The 26,845-nt window shown below is 32.6% G+C and overlaps 1 protein-coding gene across 5 annotated transcripts in view; it reads right to left on the reverse strand.

The window, feature by feature from the left end:
• The window catches only part of LOC127071817 (serine/arginine repetitive matrix protein 2), a 243,704-nt gene that overhangs the window by 175,533 nt on the left and 41,326 nt on the right, over positions 1 to 26,845 (reverse strand). The window contains exons 1-2 of one of the 5 annotated variants that reach the window (XM_051011525.1): positions 5,366 to 5,536; positions 5,058 to 5,210 (exon numbers count right to left, since the gene is read on the reverse strand). The exons of 2 other annotated variants lie outside the window; for them this stretch is intronic. The gene's annotated coding sequence lies outside the window, so the exon portion shown is untranslated. Of the gene's footprint in view, positions 1 to 5,057; positions 5,783 to 26,845 lie in introns of those variants that run through there. 2 more of the 5 variants (XM_051011524.1, XM_051011522.1) reach the window with 2 other exon arrangements.

Genomic DNA, 26,845 nt, shown 5'->3' on the forward strand with positions numbered 1-26,845 from the left:
TATGTCTATAATTTAAAAAATAAAAGAAATAGAAAAAAAAACGAAGAAACAAATTTTTCCTTTCACAGTCATCCTGTACGATTACATAAATAACATTATAAATTTACTCGAAAATGTTTCCATTTGAAATTTAATCGATGAGAGAAGAGCGAACATATATCAGGGCCAAGAACCTACATCTGGCTAGACACTCGCCCACTATCGCGCGTTGTCATAATCGAAGAGAGACCTCCCGCACACGAAGGCAGCCAATTGAGCAACGCGCGTTGTGTGCTCTTTTCGAGGTAATCGCATTTCACCTACGCTCCCTGAGGACGGCCGATTGTCGCTACAATGGCTGAACATTACATGATCGAGATTAGCTCGTTTCATCGGAATCGAGGTTATATTTTTACCAAATAGAAATCATCCGAGTAATATCGAGTTTTGTTTCGCTAGAAAAAAAAGAAACGAAAAAAAAGAAAAGAGAGGAAAAGAATAAAATCAATCGAAAAAGATCTTGGAACGGATCGATCGCGAGCATGTGTAAAATCACCCGTTGCAAATCTGATATGATGAGATAAAAATAAAATGAAACGAAATGTAATAGAAAAAAGAAAAAAAATAGAAAATATATTACGGAGAGGAGTTCGTGGGCATGGACAGTCACAGGATATCTCTCGCGACGTTTACGGGAAAACGACGATACAATGACAAAAACGCAACACAAGGAGACGATAGAGACGGCACGAACTCGTGCAAGAGAGCGAAGCCGGCCCGTCGCAAGAAGGCGATGGCGTACACGGAACAATGGTCGTGCCGTAGGAATAACAATCGCCATTCGTAGTACGCCGGCAGCAAAGTCGTGCAAATAATGAGACAGCACAATTTTTCTCTCATACGGAAAGTACCTTGCAAACTTCTCCATCTCCTGATATTTTTCTTCGTTCTCTGTTTCTTCTTTTTCTTTATTCGTCTCGGGAGGCATCTCGGTAAGTCATAAAACTGCAGAATTCGACATCGCTTTCATCTTCTTTTTTATGAAGGGTTACCTTCGCAAGAAGTGTTAAAGTAACGTGCCGAGTTTTCACGAGCGAGGATCCCCACCCTTCAAAGGAGTCAGAGAAAAAAAGAAAAAAAAACGGAAAGAAAGAAAGAAACAGAAAAAGAAAGAAAGAAAGAAAGAAAGAACGAAGGAGGAGGAAAAGGGTCACGACCTAAGAGCGAGAGCACGAAGATCGACGCATTTGGTTGATGGTATTTTAATAAGCGTTACGTTTGGACCCTCTCGGATGCCATGGCTACGTACGTCTGCTCGTCCATAATTAACAACCGCAGGTAGCTACCTGCATCGATGCTCGTACCTGTAAGTGAGCGTTCTCCTCGTACGGCAGAATTCTTCGTTCTTAAAGGTAGTCATGATTCATTCATGAGAGAGGAGGAGAGAGAAGGACGGACAGAAAGAGAGAGAGAGAGAGAGAAAGAGGCCTTCGATCGCCATAGAACGAACAAGAGGAAAACGAGAACCCTCCGCGGTTAACTTTTGTCGTCCTCGATCCTATATACAGTAAAGCGAAGATCTTTAAAATACAGCGTACCTACGAATATTCCTGTCAAGGCCGTCTCGAAAACTACTATGCTAAACGTGTTTCGTAGCACGCTCCTCTACCTCGATAAACGAGCTTGTTTTGTATGTTCTCTCGAAAAGAGAAAAGAAGAGACAACGAAACAACAACGCGACCGTCCGGATAATAAGCGACGAAAGCGTGAAATAGAGGCGAACTATACAATTTCCCTTTCCATTCTATCTTCACACACTTCTTTTTTTTCCGAATTTGGAAGAATGAAAATGTAAATTTCTCTCTCTCTCTCTCTCTCTCTCTCTCTTCCCCTCTTGCAGATTTGTCTTCTCTTTTTAAAATAACCTGCATTAATAATATTTACTTTGTATTACTATAAGAAAAGGTTTCTAGGAATCATTAAAACCATTAATAATATAAAGAATATGTTTCAACTTAGGCATCAAGATGAAATGTCGAAACGAAGATCTTAGGTTTTTTGCTTTAATATATGTGCAACATACTTACGACTTTTTACGCTGGGATTACCATCTCTTTGTCCGAAAGATATAAATATAGGCAACGAGATGTATATGAGATGTATATATGGAATAGAACACTTTCTCTCAGTGTTCTTTATGATTTCTTTGTATAAAGACTAATGATTTCTCGATGTTTCACGGATATTACGTTGCAGAAACATTTTGAAAGAGAATTTATGTTATCTTTAATAAGTTTAATAAAATCAACGAAGAATTCTCATATGGAATTTCGATCGAACAAAAGTTCAAGGTTTCTCGAGTCAAGAGAATTCAAGGTCAAAGCACGCGGAAAATATACGACAATTTCAATCGATCTTATATCGTATCATTAATCGATCGATTTTTTTGTAGAAAAATAAAATTACGATATATGATCAAATGGGAGGACGTGCGTGTCGGAAAATCGCCTAGTTGCGGACGCCGCTTCGTTCTTTTAGTTTGTGTGAGAAAAATATCCAGAGAATGTCGAGCGTGTCGCTAATGGCGGCTTAGCGCGATCGTGTTGCTGCACGCGTAGCAATTCTCGTCTTTCTTTTCTGTCCACGAATACGCTTACGTTCCTTGGTTACGTTATAAAATATTATCTAAACCTCTCAAGGGCCACGATAATGACTTTTTTCGCATATGTATGTATATCTATATACACGTACATATTCCTTCAAAAACCTTATCGAGAAATATATATTTCTATATATATCTATTTATATATGTGTATATATATATATATATATATATATATATATATAGAGAGAGAGAGAGAGAGAGAGAAAGAGATCTATGAAAATTTAATTAATATAAAGAAATAAATCATGAAAAATTATCTATAATTAGTAAAATTTACCCTTCATATAGTGAACGGACAAAAAGATTTCAGGTGATCTTAAAAAATCAATAACTCTTTCCATAAACTTTTTAGATTAATTTTTTTCAGGCAGTAAAACTACAAGTTCAGAAACTTTTTTTATAATCTGAAAAAGAAACTGGCCTAAATGTCTCGAGGAAAGAATAATTGATTTCTCCAATTAAGGATAATCTCTTAGGCCACCTAAAAACTTTTGGCGCTCACCCTGTATATTTTAATTATACTGCATACATTTTTCAACGTCAATGAACTGTTCCCATTTTTAATTTATTTTTTTTCTCGCGAAACAATCATTCACGTGTAACAGTAAGGAAAGAAATTAAATTCTTTTATCTTAAAGAACGCATGAAGATTTCTTCAGGCTAATAAGACGAATCATCGAGCCTCGAATATACTGTTAAAAAAAAATTCATCATATTTTATTGCTAATCTTCGATATTTTGTTTCTTTTCATAATGGTGTCTATTCGCACAGTAATAATTCTCATGGAACAAAAGAAAAAAAACAACATTTTCTTGTCAAAAAGAATGCATGAGAAAATTTATTTAGAATAAAAAGATGAATCGTTGAATATCGTGCATTCACAAATTTTAATTAATAAAATTCTCGTTAATTAAACAAAATTAATGTTAATTAATAAGAAAACTCACTATACATTAATTAAATCATATCAATTTCTAAATACCGATATAATCGATCTCTTTTTTCAATTCTTTATTTTCGTAAAACAAGAATACGTGTAGAATAGGAAGAAATAAACCGTTTCTTGTCGGAAGGAATCCATGAAGATTTAATTAGAATGACAGGAAAGATAAATCTTTAAGCGTCGAATATTCATCTTAGGAAAATTCACCATATTCCAATTATAAATCACATAAACGTGTAAATGCACGTAATCGATTCCCCTCCATTATTATTTTTCTCTTTTCACTGAACAATAATTCACGCAGAACAGGAGGAAGGAAAGAAGGAAACATTTTCTTATCGAAAGGAATGCATGAAGATTTATTTAGGACGAAGAGAGAGATAAATCTTAAAGCCTTGAATATTCACCATAACAAAATTCACCATATTTCATCAATCGAATCGCATAAATTGTTGAATACCTGTTATCGATCCTCTTTCATAATCTTTTATTTTCATAAAATAATAATTTAGATAGAACAGGAGGAAACAAACGGTTTCTTATCGAAAGGAATGTTGGAAGATTTACTTAGGATTAAAGGAGAGATAAATCATTAGCCTCAATTATTCATCATAGTAAAATTCATTATAGTTCAATTATAAATGACATAGACTTTCGTATATCCGTAATCGATTATTATATTCTTTTCAAAGGACAATAATTCACGTAGAACACGAGGAAAGAAACAACGTTCATATCCTGCTCTCATTGTAACCCTCGTAGTTGTGCTCACGAGAAAATGCGCGGACGCCGGAGATCCGGTAAGGATCGTTATCTTTAACTTGCTCGCGCGAAAGAAGAAGAAGAAGAAGAAGAACAGTAACTTGTTAAAATTCATGGAGCCGTTGGTTTATCGCTGAAGAAGAAACATGTACGAAAGACGAACACCCGTTACATCGGCGACAATCTTACAATCCTTCATTTTCAAAGAGAGTACAGGTCAAAAATTTCACAAAAGAGCGTTCAAAATGCACTCCCGAGGTTTAAAGCTAGACACGAAACTAAAGAAAGCGCGCTTGAGCGAACTCTCCAGTGTGAAATGGCAAGTTTCTTACAGTTTGAAATATTTTATAAATTTCTACGTGGATATCGTAATTACGATACCGTAATCATATAAATATTCATTAACACGAGCCGAGTTAATTAAACAAACGTGCGAAGAAACGAGCGTTATTTCTATCGTGCCTTCTCACGCTGTGTATTAATGTTAAAGGAACATTGAGAATAATCGTGTGACGACTTAAGGCTAAAGGAGAGAACGAAAGAATGGATAATCGAAATAAAGAAACGAGTTGTTTGTTATGTACGTTAAAAGCTTAGAGAAAATGGTTGAAGAATCGAAAATGAAGTCCAATCGGCGAAGACGTTCTTTCATCCTTCTTTCGCACTCGCGTTGCCAGGTGGCGGCAAGGAAAAGGAAGAATAAGTACCTGTGAGCAAGCAGGTTCCCACCTGTTGATTCTCTCGCCGGAGGAGTTCTCTCGATGTAAGTAGCTCTCTTCGTGGCTTTATCCAAGCCACTCGTCGTTTTCTTCAGAACTCGATCGACGACGGTGTTCCACAGGAAATTTGAGAAAGGATCACTTTAAATTCGCGAGGGAAAAGAATGAGAAAGGGAAAAGTGTGTGCATATATATATATATATATGTATACATATACATATACATACACACACACACACACGTATATATATATATATATAAATATATTTCTCTAATAAGGAAGGAACGAAGCACACCCACTATACACAACCCACGTCACACGGAGAAGAGTACAAAGGATATAGGGTAAGTGAAAGAAAAAGTCAAAGAAAACGACGAAGATGAAGAAATACGAAAAGGTTTTTCCTTCTTTGCCGCGTGATTCTTGTCCATTTCTTTTCTTTTTTTTTCTTTTTTGTTTTTTTTTTTTTTTTGACGCGAGTTAATAACGATACTCGGGAATGATTATAGAAATAAAACGTAATAAAGTAAAGGTCGATCACGATCAAGAAAAGAGAACGTCAGCGCGCAAAAGAGCGTCCCTCGACGTCGTCGTCGTCTCGTGGCGAGAACGGCGCCAACAGCAGCGACATCACCGCCATTCTGTCGGCAACTTGCGAGGAAACCACAAGAACCGGCGATCCACTCCGAGCGAGCGCCGATGCACGACTGTTGCCGAAGATGGCCGAGAGCAAGATCGAGCCGGTAACAAGCCGAGTCGAGCCGATAATCGGCGAACTCGTCCGAATGGAGGCGGCCACCGACGAACGAAGGCGTACAGAGGCGAAGAGAGAAATGGAATGCGCGCGGCGGAAAGCCGAGGCGGCTTCGAAATCGGGATCGGACTCCGCCGCCGCGCTGCTTCGAACCTCGATCCAAGGCAAACGACCGCTCTACCCGCTTCGTTTCTTCCACTTCTGTGGACCTCTTACCCCCACTTCTTCCCTCTCTTCCTGACTCTCTCTCTCTCTCTCTCTCTCTTTCTCTCGTTCTTTCTTTCTTTTCTGTCTTCTCCTACGACTCCCGCAATCTATGTCTATTATCCATTTCTCTCTCTCTTTCTCTCTCTCTTTCTCTCTCTCTCTCTCTCCCTCTCTCTCTCTCTCTCTTTTTACCTTTCTATGCCCTGAATCCCTGTCTCGCTTGAATTTATTTTTCTACTCTCTAACGGCGCATCGCACTAACCATTTGCACCGTTTGCAAATTTACCCGTTCCTTCTCGCGTTTCTACTTTCCCAGCTTCCAACGACGATCCCTGCTACCCGAGTTCAGATTTTTGCACGAAAACTAACTATATAGACCGAGTTTCGATCGCCCCCATGGATAGCATTTCCGTATCGTGTATATCTGGTTGACCTTAACATCGATGCCACATCAAGGGCATTACTATAACGTGCCATTCTCTTTCTCATTTTTCTCTCTTCTTCGATATCTTCTTTATGGTATTTGCGAGATCTCTGGAGAGAAAACAAATAAAGTGTTCTATTTAAATGCTAACTGTATTTCTTCTTATATCGAGTTCCTGCAAACTCTGTTTCGTATTTTTCAAACCTGGATTCCTCGTATATTGGTAACAATATATATTGAGGTATTTAATGAAATGACGAAAGATACATATTCTTTTATTATAATCACCACGGATGATTCTCTTTCGGATCTCCAGTTTAAGGATCGAGATACCGGAACGCGTTACTCGTGGAATGTAAAATTATAGATGATGAATGGGAGCAGAATCGAGTTAACGAGGAAACATGATTCTGGATCCACCTTGAAAGGAATATTAAAGTTACGAACGCATCTTACGAAAGAGTAAGGTGATACTTTTTCCACAGAATTGGCTGGTATCGCTAATCTCATCGGTACATCGAGAAAGTGATAAAGCGAGACAGTTAGCGATTTACACGAACGAGTAGAAGCGAAAATATGCCGCGTTCTTCCTGTTTCGCGATTGGAATGTAGACGACGACGCCTTTCGCGATATTAAAATTAGTTCGACGACGTGATTTATCTTTCCGAGACGCGATAAATAACTGAGATTTGATCGTGGAACAACGACATTATCGAGATAAATTTTTTCTCATCAACGCGTCCGTCGAGAGTCGATTAAAATTAAACATTGTTATTTGTTTTAGCGATTAATTAAAAAAAGAAGAAAATAAAAATAAAGATTCCATCGATTCAACCGAACACAATCTCTTCCATTCCATTCCATTTAACCTACTTTATTCCTACCATATTTATTATATTCATGAAAATCTATACGTAGGTGTTTTATCTATCGGCGTTTTATAGGCAATATATTTATAGGCAGTATATTTTTCAAAGTCCTTTTACTTTCACCTTAAGAAACTCAGCAAAATAAGGAAGAGTTGTTAAATGCGTACCAGTCACCTAAATTTTATTTCAGTCAATGTTTTTATTATATTATATATTATATTATAAAGTAAAAAAACAAGAACGAGGTATACGATTGAAAATATATAGATATTGTTTGTCTTACGTACTATAAGCATTTTAAAGATGTGAATATTCATACATTTGTTGATCAAATTTATTTGTGTTTTTATAAAAATAGATTTATATTATAGTGTTTGCCATCTATTTATATCTCTGTATATAAATATTACTATTATTACAAAAATACATTATGCTGTTTAAATCGTACGATCACAGTGTTCTGAATCGTACTATGTAGTACGATAGATTAGAGAGGTTTTAATCATACAACATATGGGTTATATGACACTTGAATTGCCATTAAATATATATATATATATATATAAAACAGGGATTATTTATCATTTTGTGATTATATAAATAATTATAATTTACGCAGAATTATTAGATAATATAAACAAATTAAAAAAAAATTATTTTTTGATTTTATACCATACAATCTAGTACATAAAACGCAAATTACAGATTCATGAAATTTGTACTAAAAATATTTAAAATTTATTATTCTTCCAACTATGAAATGATTATTATTCATACCTACGTATATTGAATATTTTCATTGTATATAAAATATTTCAACATTACACAAATTATTCAATAGGATCGAATATTTTTAATTCGATTATTAATAATATTTTTAATTCCGTATAAACGATATAATAGAACGATAAATAAAAATTTCCTTTTGCTTTTATATTTTATTTTTTCGATTCAAGCAAGCATAATTTAAATTATCCTTTTACATTATATTATAAAAATATCTAACAAATTAATTCATTTTTAAAGAAAGATCGTCTTTACAATGAAAAATAAAACCAAACAATTTCCAATATTTCCTCGTGTCAATGATTAAGTAAGTACCAGATAGCAAACGTGATATAAAGTGTCTCTCATAAACAAACAAAGAGAAAAAGAAGATAGTACAATTTTGACAACTTTCTCCAACGCGAAATATTCGAATGAATAATACCTAACAATATAAATTGAAGAGAAACTATGAATACTTTTAGCTTAGAGGATCTCTCGTAGCTAGCCGTGAAAATACACGGTGTTCTCGAAGGAGTACGAGGTGGAGATAGAAGAAGAGAAGGGGTGGGGGCAGGTAAAGTTGTCGTTCGAGGAGAAGCAACGACGATACGATACACCCTCGAGGAAATTCTCGTGCTTCTCGAGGTACTCGAGGCGCCCACGATCTTTCTCTTGCTCTTGTTCGTTGGGCGAACGGGCTTTCTCTCTCTTTCTGTCTCTCTCTCTTTCTCTCTCTTTCTCTCTCACACTCTCTTTCAAAGTCGCGCGCGCGCGCGTTCACGAACGCAAGTTCGAAAGAAACGAGATGTTGCCTCGTAAGTTAGACCGTACATCCACGAATACGAGTTAGCAACGTCGGTGTGCACCGTGCGCTGCACCGAGCAACGTCTTGCCGACCATCTGCCGGCTCTGGCCAAGGACGTCGAGTACGTCGATGCTGCTTCTGACCCGAGGTCGATTCGATTATTGCCACGACTAAAACGTTCTTCGATCTCCGATAACGCTCGTGATACCACCGAACGACCTCGTTCTTTCCCTTTCTCTCTCTTTCTCTCTGTCTCTGTCTCTATCTCTGTCTCTCTTTTTCCCCGTTGCTCCGAAACTTATTTCTAGCTTGATCAAGAATACGAGATAGAAAAGGGTAGGTAGGTGGATATAGTTTTCTTTTTGTTAAGTTTAAACTCGATATTGTTTAAGAGGTTAAATCGACCCCAAGATAAGAATACGATTTACTTTTTAATTATGATGATTAGATCGTTTTACTGTTAGAACGTATCATCTAGGAGCTTATTAAACCATTTGAAATCCATTTGGTTTGCTTAAAAAGTTTCACTTAAAAAAGAAGAAGTGATTTAAAGTACACCACGCGAAATGCAGCGACCTAGATTTAAATCTTCACCCACTCGTGACCCATTTTTGTGTAAGCTTATATTTCAAAACGAGTCGTTCTTGAATCTTCGGTGGTATTTAATTTTAGAAAGGATATTATGATCGATTTAAGATCGTTGAATTTTGATAATGAAAAGTTGCCCATTATGGTAGAAATTTTAGGAACCCTAAAATTTCGTTTCATCGAAGCTTTCGCAAAATACACTTCATACATATTTATTATAAACATATAAATGATACTATTGATTCGTATAAATAAATTTAAGTAGAATAAATATAATTTTCGATAGAATAAATATAGATATCCTTAAAAAATTAAAACTTTAAGTGTCATGTCCTACTGATGAAAAAATTAATAACAAATCACTTCTATAATACTATTCCTTTCAATCTCTCCAAATCATTTTATTAAATTTTTTCTGACCGTTTGAAAAAAATTAGGGAAAAAAAAGAAGAGACAACCTTTTCTAATCTATATAACAAGACGTATAAAGGAGCAATTTTGACAGGATGATAAATAACAGAATAAAGAAAACAGAAAGAAAGAGGGGGAGAAAGAGAGACAGTGAGATGTTGTGACGGTGAGGGTACTGAACAGAAGAAAGAGGTTTCCCGTTCGAAGTAGGAGGAGGAGGAGGAGGATGAGGAGGAGGAGGAAGAGAAAGGAGAAAGGGCGAGCGTAAGATAAGCGGAGAAGGAGAAAGCAGCGGTGTGTAGCTACGGACGAGGCACTGATTGCAAGAGACACGCAACAATCGCCGCAATTGACCGCGTAATAGAAACGCGTTATGCAGTCCGCGGTAAGAGAGCCGGTAGGATACCGGTCGACCTTGAGAATGGACATGATTCCTTAACCTGCGTTTTCCCTTTTACGGAAGGGTTCCGCGTGTCGGGTAATTGCCGCGTTATATCGGTCGACTTGCAAAATTCGAGCGCGCCGGTACCGTCTCGTTTCGTGAGCAAACCAGCTGTCGCTCGCACGCGCTAAAATGTATATTACGCGTACGCACGACTATAGTTAACTATGTACATAAGTATGTACAAGTATTTCACCGGAATGCAAATGTACTATTTTCTTTGTGTTTCTTTTTCTTTCCGATCTATAGTTACGCTAATGAACCGAGTTATTATATCGTCAAAGCGACAAGTTACTAAGATTTTTTACATCTGCTTTATTGCAACATTGTGAGAAGAAAATGAATATAAATCTTCGTCAAGAAATATATCGTTTCATGATTTGGTATTTCGATAGGTATGGAAGAGATATCAAATACTAAATCGCTTAAATCTTATCTTATTAATTTTTTTTTATTATTAAGTAGAAACGGTATTTAATGATTAATATTTAAAAGAATAAATATGTTAATGTTATTAAAATATTCAGTAAGTTCTTTATTAAAATATATCATTTCTTACGTTAACTACTGATAGAACGTATAACCATAAGTATGTGGGATTAATTAGTAAGCACGTAAAATAATTTTCTTTTCTAAAGTTACTATTATTATTGATTAAAAAATAAAAATTTATATTATAACAAAAAGAAGAAAAAAAAGAACAGTATAATTTTAAGCTTCTGAAATTAATTACGTTCAGTTCGTAATATATTTTTAACAACTCGAATTAGTTTTGATACATTGTATTCATCAAACACTCTAAGACTGTCCTTCCAAAAATATAAATATTCTTGACATTATTGTGCTCTCTCTACGATCATGTACCTTGATACCTTTTTTTCTATTCCACACGTAGCAGAACATTGAACTGATAATCTTACGGAATATTCTCATTTATTTACTAATGAATGTTCTGTGAGTCTAACTCGTACTCAAGTAATCAAACTTATCACGTAATTTCATAGCCCTATATACATCTTATTTAATTCGGTTAAAAAAATTTCCTTTTTATTATTAAAAATATGTAATATAAGTAAGTCCTTTCGTTAATCTTATTTTTTGTATTATTTTCATCGTCAAATTGATTATTTTTAAAAGTATACGGCATGTTCAAAAATGGCATAAAAATTAGTTCTTCATTAATTGTAAATTAAATAGATTAGATTGATTAGTTCTCGAAAGGAAGAAAATTCTTGAGAGGAATCCGTTAAAGTAAAAACGTGAGATCGCCGAACGAATTGATTCTTCGAGATTCTCGGAGAGCGATCGGGACAAGACAAGGTGCCGTGAGAGCAACTTCAACCGTAAGATCCATCCGGATTAGATAGGGTATATTTTTTGTATGGTAAATAGATGAAAGTCTATAGAGTGTGGGCGCTCGTTGCATCGATCGGGGTGTATGCTAAGCGAATGCAAATCTGTGTCAATCTGCATAATTTGCCACGAGATTTCTCTCCGTTTTCCTTGGTTTTGTCTTGGGCGGCCACTCGGCTTACGCCGATTTCGATCGATCTATTTGCTTTTTGAAAACGATCGTAAAGAATTACTTACGCTTTCGACGTAGCGAAAGGTGTAACGGACGATTGCCTTTTGACTTTGACGTATCAAAAGAACATTTTGAATCTTTAATACGTTTAGTATTTAAATTTATATTCAAATCTAAACGTCTATACGTGTATCCATTCTAGTATCTAAACGGATATGGTATCTAGTTGGATAAATTTAAATCAAAAAATCAGATTACACGCAACGAGAATTTACAGAATAATTTTCGTTCGTACCAACTTCCCATTCTAAAGTGGTGAGAATTTAAAAGAATTAAAAATTTGATAAAAAATCATAGATTATATAAATAGTTCGAACTTTGCAGGATTATGTGAAATAGTGTCAAACAATAAATATAAAATTTTTCAAAAATTTTTATTGGCACGATTAAAGATGGTAAACACAGAAAGATTTGAATTTCTAGATTTAAATAAGATTTAAATAAGATTTTTTGTTTCTTAAAGTTTCCTATAAAAATTTGTATATATCTATAAGATATTTTCATATTCCTACTTTACGAATACTTCGGCGATCACTCTATATATGTTTTATACTTACACATCTATGTGTACATATATATTCGTCCGCGTATCCACATATGTAGATTCTTCGTAGATAGTCAAATAGATTATCTTCAAATTTTTATCGAAAAACATTTTACCGACCGAGATCTAGGAAAAATTTCGATTTGAAATTTTGATTTTCAATTTCAAAAGAGTGGACTTTTAAATATTATAATTTATTAAAATATTATAATTTACCAATTCAAGAAAATCTACAATTTATAATAATTAAAGCAGAAAAGCGGAAAAAAAATTCTAGGTTAGATTAAATGCAGATAGCAATCAAATTGATATAATATACCAATTTGTTATAAATTAATAATCATTTGAATATCGTATTTGTTAGAAATAAAAAAAATATATATAAAGAAAAATTTCATGATTTCATTTTCAGATTTTCATTTTAAAAATTTTAAGACTATGAAATAAAATATCCAATTTCTGGTTAAATCGGAAGTTTAATAATTTTTAATTAATCAAATATTTTAATCAATTATTTCTAATATATTATCAGTCAAATATATATCCAAATTTAATTATAAACGAAATGTTAACATGTATAGTTGAATGACTAATGATACATACTTTTAAATATAAAGAATCTTAAGAGGTAATGAAAAACTGAAAATTACTATAAGTTTTGTTACTACCTTATTAAAATTTTTACTTACGTTAATTGAAGAAAAAAATTTTAAGATTAACTTATAAGAACAAATTTTTAAATATCCATTATTTGTTTGTATGCATAGTCGTAATCATACTTGTAATATTTTTGATGTTATTTGATTAATAACGTTTATAATTTTCACTAATAGTTCTTCTAACTTTGAGTTTCATTAAAATTAGCATTAATATTTCTGTCTACATAACATATTTCACATGTTATAATTATCTTAATATCATAATAACTAGTTAATTATTAACTTAAGGTCTATGTTTACTAGTATTTTAAAAACGATTGATTAAAATATTAAATTAATTAAAAAATACGATAGGATGTTCTATAAGAAAGAAAACTAAAAATTTTTAAACTTCCGGTTTAATCAAATGTCGGATATTTTAATTCGTACTCTTAAAATATTTGACACATGAAATTATGAAACTTTTCTTGATATATTTCTTTTTTTTATTTCTTCTAACAAAAGAAATATTCAAATAATTTTTAATTTAAAATCAACCTCTGTAAACATTTTAAAGTTACAATGTCTTGTACTGTGATAATAGTGACTAATGCACAACAATAAAATGACTGAAGTTATTATTCACAATTAATAATATAAATATAAAGGGGAACGCCTGATAATCGTCATGATAATAGAACGAAAAGAAGGGTCAACTTCACTTTTTTACTGAGGTCCAGAGAATATAGCCTGTTTGCCAAGCCGGATGCTGAAAGAGGTCGAGCTGGTTTTATTACCTACCCCCACTCTAAACTGTCCCGAATGTCAAAGGGCGACTGATGAATTTATATCTTTGTATTATGGTAAAACCTTTAAGGTTTCACAAAAGGAACGGAAATAATAAAAAAAAAGTGAAATATTATTTTTCGATAGATACGTAATCAACTTCCTTTTCGAAATAAAGAGTCGAATCTTTGTCGTTGTCCTTGAGCATGGTGGCGTTGCCAGATACGATCTTGCAAAGTAGGAATACAAATATCTGACCTAACGGTCAACGAAAGAAAGCTCTAAACGACGAGATGTCCAGATAACGTCTCTCCACGATACGAACTTGCTAGCAGAATTTTAAAACTCGCTTAACAAGAGAGATCGAAATAAAAAAAAAAAAAGAAAAGAAAAGAGAAAAGAAAATGAAAGGAAAGAAAAGAGAAAGATCCAGCATAAATTACAAATAACGTTTACCGTATCGATCAAAGATCCAAGTATTAATCCAAGCGTTATAAATAACGGTCGTTTTACCTCTCCTTAATCCTTTTCCCAAGAAAATAAAGCTCGTACGTATAGGAGAGGTAGAAAAGAAAAAGAGGGGTTATCATTCGCAAAGCGGACGGATATAAATATTCGTCGAAAGGAGGACAGAGCGCGCGGCTTATTCTTCGTGATTTATCGTCTCGCGTGTCATGCCCTCTGTACATAATTTCCCGCGGTGAATTGCAGGGTAGCTTAATTGACACGTTATCTCTTTTCGTAGTATACACCTTACGAATACACATTCGTCTTACCCTCCTCCGTCCACGCGTCGGCCTTAAATCAATTCCGAGTACGGACAAATTACCAAAAAGGATTAATGGCTTCAACGCCGGCCCTAATTGGCCCCCCAAATCATGCGAGGAAAAGAGAAGATGGAAAGGAACCTCGAGAGATCCCTTTCCGATCGATGCCGCGCCCTTTTCGATCGAACAACGTCGGCCTGCGGAGAGATGAACGAAGAAGAAAAGAGAAAAAGAGAGACGGGGCGTAACGCCTTCTCTTCATCCCTCTTTCTCTTTCTTTTCTCGATATTAACTTTGCCTTGCCATAAGCAAAGCCAATTCTACGCCTACGTGAAATTAGTCAACTCGTATAGGTACTTGTAAATACACATATACGTGTAAGTACAGATATGTATATACACGTACAGACTCTCCTTATTTTTTTTCCTCGTAACGATGCTAACATATCCTACGAGACAAAATAAGAGATGTTAAATGTTGTATAAACGCACGTTCAATAGTTCCTTAAATAATCATAACAAAAATACGAAATAACGAACGGATTGTTTTCTCTTCGATATATTACAAGAACTGATTGATGATATTTAAGTCTATGTTAAAATCATTTCAAAGTGTCACTTGTTCTTACAAATACAGGTCCGACATCCATCGAAAATTGATTTAATTACATACCGCATTTCTTTTTGACTTCCTTTCATTTCGATGAACATAACATTAATTCTTTCCATTAATTTCTCAAGCGTATTAATTTTTGTCTGAAAAAAGATGCTTGTGAAATCGTGAATACGCAACATGTTAATAATTACTAATATTAATACGAACCACATTATTCTTTATAACGATTGTAAGTAGTAAATCCAGCTTATTTAAACATATTAAATAAACTTCGGCAATCTGTTCTTATCGAACGAAAATAAAAATACTTTTTAACAAAGTACTTTTGAACCTGTATGTATATGATATTTTTCTCTCATATTTACTCGTAGAATATAATATACATCGATATATAGTGGGAAATAAATGTGGAGAAATTGTATATAAGATAATTTCTGAGATAGTCTCGCGAGTGAAACGACTCGGTCTGTCTTTTTTTTATCGATATTTTTTGATATAGATATTTTTTTTGTAGATATAGTCCGATTTTTAAATATTTTAAGTGGTAGAATATCGATTGATAATTATTAACAAAATTCATAAACAATATTCTTTGTTTGTTTTCAATTAAGAAATTACATAAATTATTTGTTATATATCCTTTAATATATTAAAAAATTGTTTGCTTGTACTTTCTGAATCTTAATTTATTAACAATTAACCAAAAAATAATGATTTTTCCTGAACACAGTACATTAATATAATATTGAAAGATAATGTTTATAATCGTTCCATGACATATTATAACATTATTTGATATTAAAGAAGCGTATAAATGGTTATAACATTTGAAAGAATAAAAATAAGTTTCCAACTTTCAGAATAGATTAGTTGATTTTTTTGTAAACAATTAACCCATCGTTAAATTATACGTTGCTACGTTTTTACGTAAATTCGATTGCTTACTGAGATATAATGGATTTTTATTCTATGTGTTAATCATTTTTAATTACGAAGGTCTATTATGTACTTTTTTAAATGAAGAATAAAAATAGAACAATGTGCGTCTCATCTGATTCTTTGCAAGCAATTAATAAAAAGATTTTCGTGATAGACAAGCCAGACATACTGAAAACAACATGACTGAATTTAATGTGTTATATATGGATTCGTAAATACATATTGAATTTGATGCTATCCCTATTTATTTCCTTTAGCAAACTTTTTGATTTACTCAAAATTTAAGTTTTCGCTTCATCTTTTATATGGTCTTCCAACACTTTCTTTGTTTGGTTAGTGATATATCTTCTCACAACTCTAAGTTTTCACAACTCCTCCTCTTCTCTATTCTGCTGATGGGTATGTTTGTTTTTTTCCTGTCTCCGTTTGTATATCCATCCTTTAGTATCTTCTCTATGTTACTACTATATATTTTCACTTCTGTTTCCAATAGAGTTTTCTTCGATATTTTCTATCGTTTAAAACGAAGCCTCTTAGTTTTAATTATATCTGATTTGGATTCTAGATTTCTACTGCATATTTTTTTGACTTAATTTTTTTTTCAGGTATTTGTTCTGTCAAATTGTGTGTATCGTTAAACCCATCTTCTATCTTATTTGTCTTTTGGCCAATGGTTTCGTAACTTCCTTCTCCATTTTCCCACAGTTGGATAATTTTATACTTAAATATTTGAAAGACCTTTTTTGTTAGTTGACTTTGCTGCTTAATTCTAATTCACTTAGTTAGTACTTTTATTGAACTTTTCTCTCATTTAATTGATTTTTTTTTATTTGATTTCTTTGTTTTACAAATGTAATTATATTTAGTATTGATTATATGTAGTAAATTATGTAGAATGTTTAAATATGTATATAAATTAAAATATATAAAAATATATAAAATCTAAGTTAATAATAAAATAATAAAATCGAAATGTGTTCGAAAGGACGATGTTCTCTCTCTCTCTCTCTCTTTTTCTCTCTTTCTCTTTCCTCTTTTTCTGTTTCTGTAGGAGGACGATTGAATGAGACTGCCCACATGCTGACAATGAAGCCTGCGTACGTTTTAATCTAACTCCATTCTTCCAATTTATCCGATGATTATAATAACGATTATGAAATTGTTTCTTTCGTCTAGAAAGATTAGATCTAAGTGCAAAATTCATTAATGGAACAACCATTATTGACAGGTTACTCTTTTTGCATCATCATGTAACCAATATCATGACAAATGTCATGACACAGATCATGACTCGTGAATGTTAAATCAAACCAAGAATTTTAAACAATTAAGAAGAATTAAACAAGAGTTTTATCAGATTTTGCTTAACCGCAAGAAAAAAAATCGAAAGGATTGTTATAAGTAATTTATTAAACGAGTCTTATGTGATAACGATGTCAATCGATATTCAACCATTTTCTAAGTATTAACCATTTCTATCAATCATTTATAAAATTCTTTATCATATCGAATTCTCAGTTAACATATGTATTTATTTCTTTTAGTTGATTGTTAATTTTAATTAACCAATGCAATAAATAATTTAGACTGATTTTATTGTTCTGTAGGCTTTCTATCTTTAAGCCTTATATCTATAATTGCAGTATTAGTAAAATTTATTAATATAGATACGATAAGCTATTATTATAAGTTTTTATTAAACGCTAAAAAAATATCATACTGACAAAATTAATATAATTAACTAATTAACTATAAGTATCTAAAATGTAATTAAAATAAAAAATATAACTAAAAGTTATATTGTCTGAAAAATATGATTACACTAATTTATATAACGATGACAAATCTGTCATTTAATTAAATTCAGTGTATACTTTAAATTTCTAATTCAATAAAAATTTTATTTGTTTAGATCATTTTTTACTTATTTTTCATATCTTTAAAAATTTACGTCTCTTATTTTATCGTATTATAATATGAAAATTCAACGTAGTAGAAATTTTTATGATACGAATTTATATATTTATTTTATAATTTAAATTTTTTATAATACGAAAATTCCTACTATGTTACATCAAAAACGTATTATAACGGAACAAAATATTATTATTTTATGAATACTACAAAGTAACACATAAATACAAAATTTGATATTTTGCTAAAAAGAATAAAAAAAAAGTCTTATATGCAATTTGAAGATTTTTAATAATTTGAAAAGTTCGTGACATTGTACACGAGTAAACGAATATAAAGAAAATTGTAACATTAAAAATTTTTGAAAAGAATTTATATTGATTTCACATCATTAATTTTAATCTTCAGTGTCGTACAAAAATGGCCTAATTTTATACATTTTATAAAAAACGTGTTCAAAAGCGTTTTATAAGAGGGCTCCCACAATTTTTTAGAAAATGTTTAAACATACATAACGAAAACCGTCTTTGCAAAATGCGTGTTAGATGAGAGTTATCTGTGGATATATGTTTTTCAAATTTTACTTGTAAGAAAAAAAATATATATATGTATATCACGATATGTAGCATATATAAGAAACATTTCATTGCACTGGACTATATGTTAGACAATGGACTATATACGTTGTTATTAATTCTAATCACAGAGTAAGTAGGATAATATATACTATAGTAGAAGATATATATGCAAATGTGCAATGTATATATAGGAATATATTATATATTCCTATATACTGATATAGTATAAATTATTTTAAAATTATAATATCATTCCTATAACATTATTTTCTCTGAAACATTAAAGTACTAATTGGATGTTGCTTATTTGTGAGAGAAGACGTTTTTTCAATGATCCAAGACTCATAACGGGATATTTATAGCATGTAGCATTTAGCGGTAGAAGGGAGGAGGTTACGAAGTCGCTTGCGGAACAGCAAAATGGTGCGAAAGGAGAAAGGACCGAAGGGAAAGGAGCCGCGTGAATCTTGTTCAATGAAGCTTAGCGATGAGTGAATTTATGACGGAACACTTTAACCGTTCGTGAAAAGAGAAACGTACATTGCGAGCCGATTCCTTCTCGATAGGAGTTAGAACAAATTTTTCCTAAATTGGTTACTTCAACTTTATTGCTACTTAGTTTAATTTTATTCGTTTCTCCTCGATTATTCGATCGGTGTAATAAATTAAATCGATCGATTAATATTCTTGATATGATTTACATTAAACCCTCCGACGTTGTGTTTAGATTCATTTCTTATGTACCGGAACGACGAGCATGAAGAATTTTAAAATCGATGACAAGATGTGCATTCGCTTTAATGTGGTAATCCAGTTAACCAGGAGCCCGAAAGTCACGCGATGCGGTCCGTAAACCTACGGCCATCTTCAAAATTGCCATGCAGATTTATTCTTTCCATGGTAAAACCCCATCATTAATACGTATTCTAACCGACCTGCTTGCGTCAAAAGATGTTTCGACGAAGCTACCAGATATTCTACCTTACCTAATACGATCCGAACCTGTGTGTCGACGTAGTACGCTTAAAAGGTCCGTAGGCGTTCCGACAGATTGCCAACGAAACGAGTCCGTTTTAAAGAGAAGAATCGTGATCGAGATTCGAACGATCCTGCTGCGAGGAAATAATAAATTAATGGGCTACGCGTGCACGACGATTAAGGGCAAGCATGCAACAATTATGTATGAGTCACCTGAATCGAAGCAAACGTTTCTTTTATTAAGAGAACATACAATGAATAATAAAAATCTTGGCACATTATTTCAAATCGAATAACTTCTTAAGAATTGAACAAAAACTTTGGACTTTTCAATCGACATGAAAAAATTAATTGTCATATGTAAAAATTAATTATGTTTTATATGAACGATATCAATAATTACAAAAATACCATATTTTTTTATAGCATAGGTTAAAACACGAAACAAGCTTTTCATAATTGTTTTATCAAATGTTTTTATAAAGAACGAATATATCAATTTTTGACCACTTTTAAAATGAAAATAATGTTTAAAAATATATAAAATCGTCACGATATCGTACAATTGGAAATATTAAAAAGAATTGAGATAAATTGTAACGGTAAATAATCGAACGATTCAACGCTTTAATCTCGTCTAATAAATCTCGCCAAAATGTTATTATTCGTTACTCGATATATAATAACGTATCCTTTATCGACATTTTAATGCTTTTGTTGTTGCCTCGTTGAAATTTAATCCGAGGCGATTGGTATAAACTGAACGAAATAAATCCGTGGATCGTGCACGCGGACTAAATGGAATTGCGTTTAACCCTTCTAATACGCATCCTGTGCGACATATTAACTTATGACCTACGATGCTGAGTATTCCATTGGCATAATAGTCGCTGCATCCTGTACTACGTAATAACATACGAGCGATACGCATGGATATATTTATCCGCGTCGGCTCGAAAATCATGAGTCGGATAAATCGCGACTTATTCTCTCTATAAATAATTCGGACATCTTATTATCGAGTCAGCATCGATAACATGCTAAATGCCTCACTACAAACTCAGTTACGTTCTATCGACGATACGATACTTCCCGATACGATAAATTATAAACTCGCGTGGAACCCAATCGGCCGCATGTTTTCCGCTTACCGCACGTCGAAAACGAACGAGGAAAACGATACGTGCTAACCAACATCAGCATCGCGCGTATCCGATCGACATCGATCGGCAACTGTATCGAGCATGAGCGAACAATATCGGTAATTATCGCACACAATTGGTGATTTATTAACGATACTTTGCCGTCCTGTTTGACGTTTATGATCGACACGAATGGTTTATACTCATTGCCATACTCGTCTCACGCGATATTAAGTTGTCGCGCTGTAATGATGCAAAACGTCTAGTTTATCGGACGAAAGATCGCTCGTGTGCTTTTTCATTATAAGATTAGAATATACGACCGAAGGAAAAGTTTACTTTCAATTTTCATATAATTTCTGTCGCATTCCCCAATGGTTTCTATTTATTGGGTCAGTAATATAAAGAAATGGTCGATATTTATAATAAAATATCGATATATAATGTAAGTGATATCAGTATTACATAAATTAATACAAAAACTGCGGTTGCTTTGATTAAAATATTTGTGAATATAATAATTTGTCATCGGTAATTTAAATAGATGATCAATAATTATAAAAACCTAGATGCAATCCAACTGCAACCCTGACACTTAATTATTTATATCGATCGCTTATGTAGCGTATTAATATTTTATGATCAGAGTATTTATATGTACTGATTATTTATTATATCATTTACAAAATAATTACCAATGATTAATAAAAATATTGACCGAATAGATAGAAGTATTCCAAAATACATAATATAAAATCGATATACTAACTTGAATATTTTACATCGAAAAAGATTCCGAAGAATCAGTATTTGATTGTTTTTTACTGGGCGATAATTTTAACATCATTCTTTTCTTTTTTTCTGCTGCATGCGAATACTCATGGATTTTTTGTTTCATTTTGTCGATATCGATAATCAAAGCATCTCGCAACTTCATTGATTTATCCATATCACGCAATATAGGCCTAAACATAAATAAAATAATAAATAAGATCAAAGTAATTAATTTGAACATACCAGAATATTTTAAACTCACTGTAGTCCTAGCATACCAGCTTCTAATCTTTTATGAGTATACTCTTCTCTTAAATCTCGTAATAATAAAAGAAAATAATTTAATCGTTCTCTAACCTTCGTTGTTTCTTCTTGAGATTTCGATAACTTTTTTCGCTCTTGTTCTATGTCTTCTATAATGCATATTTCTTTCTCCTTTAAATTAGCTGATATATTTATCATTCCCTCTAGTCTGCATATCAATCAATTATGATACTTTTATACAGGATGTTTCACTTAACTCGAACACTTGAAATATCAACGCTGCTTTTGATGATGCTAAACAATGTTAAAAAAATAAATTATTTTATTCGAAGCGAACAATATATTATTTAATGATACATCTTTTTAAGGCTGCTATTTATTGGATCAATATTTTAAATATTTTTAATCAATATTTTTAATAAATGATCAATATATATAATAAAATATTAGTATGTAATATAAGCGGTCGATATTACATCGATCAACACTGCGTCAGCAACCCTTTATATTTATACTGATCTAGATATTGACAATTATAAAATATTTTATAGTGATTAATAAATCAAATCATAGAATTAATGATTAAATAATAGAATGAATAATCAAATAAATAGAAGTGTTTTTTAAAATCATTTTTCTTCGAAATATCAAAATCGCCGATGTTTCTTTGAATAGATCAATATATTTTTATTACTTTATGATTGCAGCTTATAAATCGATGAATCCATTCGTATAAAATTCATTGAAAAATTCGCCGATATGAATTTATTAACTTTCAAATAACTTTGAAGAAGACTGAGGAGAAGAGTTTAAATTGAGGAGAAAAAATCGAAGAATTCGACGAAAAAAATTAATTAAAAATTTGAGTGATACGTTGCATCTCAAAATCAACAAATTCATACCATTGAATTTTTCTTTTTCAACACTATGATAATAAAAATATATCTATCTATTTTAAAGAAAAACATTCATCACGTCGAAATATTCAAAAGTAATATTAACAAAAATTTTGTATAACTCAAAATATTGTTATCCCCTTTGGATTAAACAATTTCTAACTTGACATTTTTTAATATCGTTGAAATAGCAATGTTGATATCGTATTACAAATGTTCGAGTTAGGTTTAAAAATCTTGCATCGTTTACAAATCCGATAACGTACGTTGTCCAATATTTTTCGAGATCTCGTTCACGCTCGTCAACTTTGTCTATAAGATTAACATTTCCCATACGAAGAGCTTCATAATCCATAGTTGTCATACCCTTTCCTAAAACTTCGAGACTTTTGAGCAACGTATTAATACGTTCGAAACGATGTTGAAGAAGAATATTTTTGAAACGATAGTGCATCAATCCTCTGTGACGTATCATCTAACGATATCAATAATATATTTTTTTATTCGTTTACTTCGATCACTTTATTCGAAAATTATTGTAAAAATTCTAAAGATGTTTTCATTTACTTTTAACAATAAATCTCAAGTAAAGGAAAATTGACAATCATAGGGAAGTATTCTAATTTATGTAGATATTTTGAGATCATATTATTTATTCCATTTTTCTCGATTTTCTAAAACATTAATTCAAGTTAATATAAATTTTCTATAGATGAATGTAAGAAACAGTTTCAGTATTTTTTGACGTTCAGAGAGTTTCGTGCAATACCGATCAATTTACAGTACCGATCAGAACTAGTTTTCCCTACTTCCATCAGATATTAAAACTTTTTTTAAATTAACAAATAAATATTTATTATAATATATTCCTATGTAACGTATTTTGAGATTATATTATTTACATTTTTCTCGAAGCTCTGAGGCATTAAACATATACATTGATATATTCAGCGAGTTCAAAATTATGTTTTAAAATTGATCTTTTGTTTCTCAGGTAAGTAAATTTCTAATTTATTAAATATAATAAAAAGTCCTAGTTTTGCAATATTTTTTGCACATAATTTAACATGATCTAAAATGTTTCCATGTATTGTATTTATCGTATAACATCGATCATCCAACTATTGTTTAATACCGATCAACAAAGCTCACTTTTTGTTTGATCTGTAAATTCAATTTGTTAGCAACTGAAATTAAATTATAAGATATCCGTTTAGTATTTCTTATAGCATAGAAAAAAGGTCCGGAATTTGGAACAGAAAAAAAATGAACAGAGAACATGAATGTGATCTTACAACTATTTCTTTAAAAAAAATGATGTAAAAATAGACTTGGGACTTTTCATGTTTTAAAACCACATTGGAAAATTGATTTTGAACAGTTTGTGGTAAATGCAGATAAAAAAAAACTGAAAGATAATTACAAAAGCCTTAAAAAGATAAGAAAAAAAGGAAGTTAGACGAAAGTATATTATAAATAAGAAAAGATATAATAATCCAATAAGCGGTCGATAAAAGTTAGACTTTAAAGAAAAAGACTATGTTATTTGACAAAAATTAAATGCAATTTGTCGTATGTAAAGATTAATGACATGTATAATGCACAGTTAAGGAAAATATTAAATAGTTAACTTGCAATGTTTGTAAAAATAAAATTTAAATAAAAATCTTCTATCATAATAATTAATCAATCCTATTATTAACATTGTTAATCATTTAGACCTAAAAATCTACTAATTTAATAATTAGTGGGTATTGGACGTTTTTATTTCTTACAAAACACACTTTTTTATTTTTGTTAATTATAAATTTTTGTTATTAAATTATACAAATAAAAATTGACCTACTTTATTAAATATCATTTATTCTACGAAAAGGGTTTTAAAATTTTGGTTTTACCTACTCTAATTTTATAATCAAAGAGCTATAATCAAAAAGAAAGCTTAAAACGATCGATACTACACGATTCTCCCTTATAGTTTCGCTTGCATATTTCAAACGTTTAATTAAAGTTTCTTTAAAACATAGTTGAGATTAATTTATTACAGAAAGATAAACGTGATCCTTTCTCTAAGCATTTAAAAATATTTCCTCATAATGAACAATTTTTCTCTACTTACATGACTTTGAAACTTCAAAGGTTATATCACATAATAAAATGATTAAAGGAAACATCAAAATTCGTCGAATACAAATCGTCAAATTTTCGATAAGACGAAAGTTAAAATCGATCGATATCGTCATAAAAAAAAAGAAAGAAAGAAAGAAAAAAGCAAGGCGATAAACGGACCTGACGATTTGCAATCATGTCCATGGTCTTCTCCGAAATCTTTGCACCGGTCTTTACGTAAACGAGACCGACGCTGATATCTTTCTGACGTGCGAGAAATTCTTTGAAGATGTTTGTATCCTCCTCTTTCAAGTCTCGAACCTTGTCCTTGTAACTGTTTATATCGACCAACAATTGCGTTTCCTTTGTCAGTGCGTCGTCGATATGCAATTTGTAAGCTCTTAAGGCTGCTCCATAAATTCTGTCGACCTCTTCGCTCGATTTATTTTCGATCTCACTGACCAATATCTTTCGTTGGACCTATGTAAACGCGAAGATACGTATGTTGGAACGCATCGAAGAAATATGTTCGTTAATAGAACGAATCGTAAAATCGATCCGCTAGATGATTTCCCCGATTTCAAGGAGACATCATTTATCATTGAAAATATTCGAAGTAAACTTCCCCATTAAAATATCTCAGACTCGACCTTCTTGAAGTGTTGATGGACGCGAAGCTCCAAGAGCTTGTTCCTCCTTCTGATAGGGCGCATTTCATATATCAATCCCTTCATCATATCGATCATGGCCTCGCGATCACCTAAGACCTATCGAAGAAAAAAGGAAAGTAAAGAGACGATGTGATGGCTTCTCAAAGTTTATCCTTTTATTTGCTTCGTTGTGGCTCGTAACAAATAATGATCAATAGTAACGCGTACAAAAGGCGGAAGCGCATAGGAGTTGAAGGGAAGATGGGGTGGGATTGGTGTTGAGGAAAGGTTCGAAGGCCGAAGGAACGCGTAGGTGGAAGAAGAAGGGAAGGGTCTTAGGGTATTACGAAGGTCGTGAGGAATAGCAATTCCATGGGCAAAACGAAGGAGAATGACAGGTTTATGCGAACCTCTGCAGGTATCTCGGCTAGCACGTAATCGGGCTCTACCGGCTCTCGGACTTCCTCCTCGAACTTTTCCACCGGCGGAGAAACTATCGGCGTAGTTATACTCTCTTCTTTCTTCTCTTCCTCTTCTTCCTCTTCGAAGTCCCAGGTCCAATCGATGTCCTTTCGTTTTTCGTACTTCTTATCCTTTTCTTCTTCTATCGAGCTCGGTTCCTCCTCCTCTACGTCCTCTTCCTCTCCATACTCTTCATCCTCCTCCTCCTCCTCCTCCTTCACCTCCACTTCTTCCTTCTTCTCTTCTTCTTCTTTTTTCTCTTCGAAGACAGTTTTCTCGTACACCTTGCCCTCTTCGTTCGAGAGACCGGGAACAGCATTCGAAGAGACTTCGGGACTCTCCTTCGTATCAATCAAGTTCGCGACATCGCCAACTTCTTTCTCAATTTCCATCGTCATTACTTCTGTCATTTCGTCGCGATCGACGCGACTTGTTCGAGATCGCGAGGACAGCCTAACCCAAAAGAACCTTTCGAGCTCTTTTCTCTTTAAACGTCGACAACTGCGACTCGACCGAAACAGTCGAACGAATTCTCTTTACGGTTACTCGATCTTTCTCAATGACTTTTTCTTTTCCTCTTTAGCATAGCCAACCTTGAAAATCGTGAATGATCTTGTCTTTTCTTCGGTTGAAAATCGATTAAACTGCGGCAACTCACCGGATACTATCGTTACCACCATTGTTCTAAGCATCCAAAAACCATGTGACTTCGATTTCATCTTTGCTATCGATCTTTATTCGATTCGCTCGTTTATCCATCGATCGTTTTGTTCTATGAAAAGTTTATTTATGTGATATCCATCCTATTCGATAGCACGCTTTGATAGTAACGCAGCGAAATGAAATTTCGTAGATAGTAGAGTCG

This window comes from Vespula vulgaris, chromosome 23 (assembly GCF_905475345.1).
Source record: "Vespula vulgaris chromosome 23, iyVesVulg1.1, whole genome shotgun sequence".
In the NCBI taxonomy this organism is placed as follows: domain Eukaryota; kingdom Metazoa; phylum Arthropoda; class Insecta; order Hymenoptera; family Vespidae; genus Vespula; species Vespula vulgaris.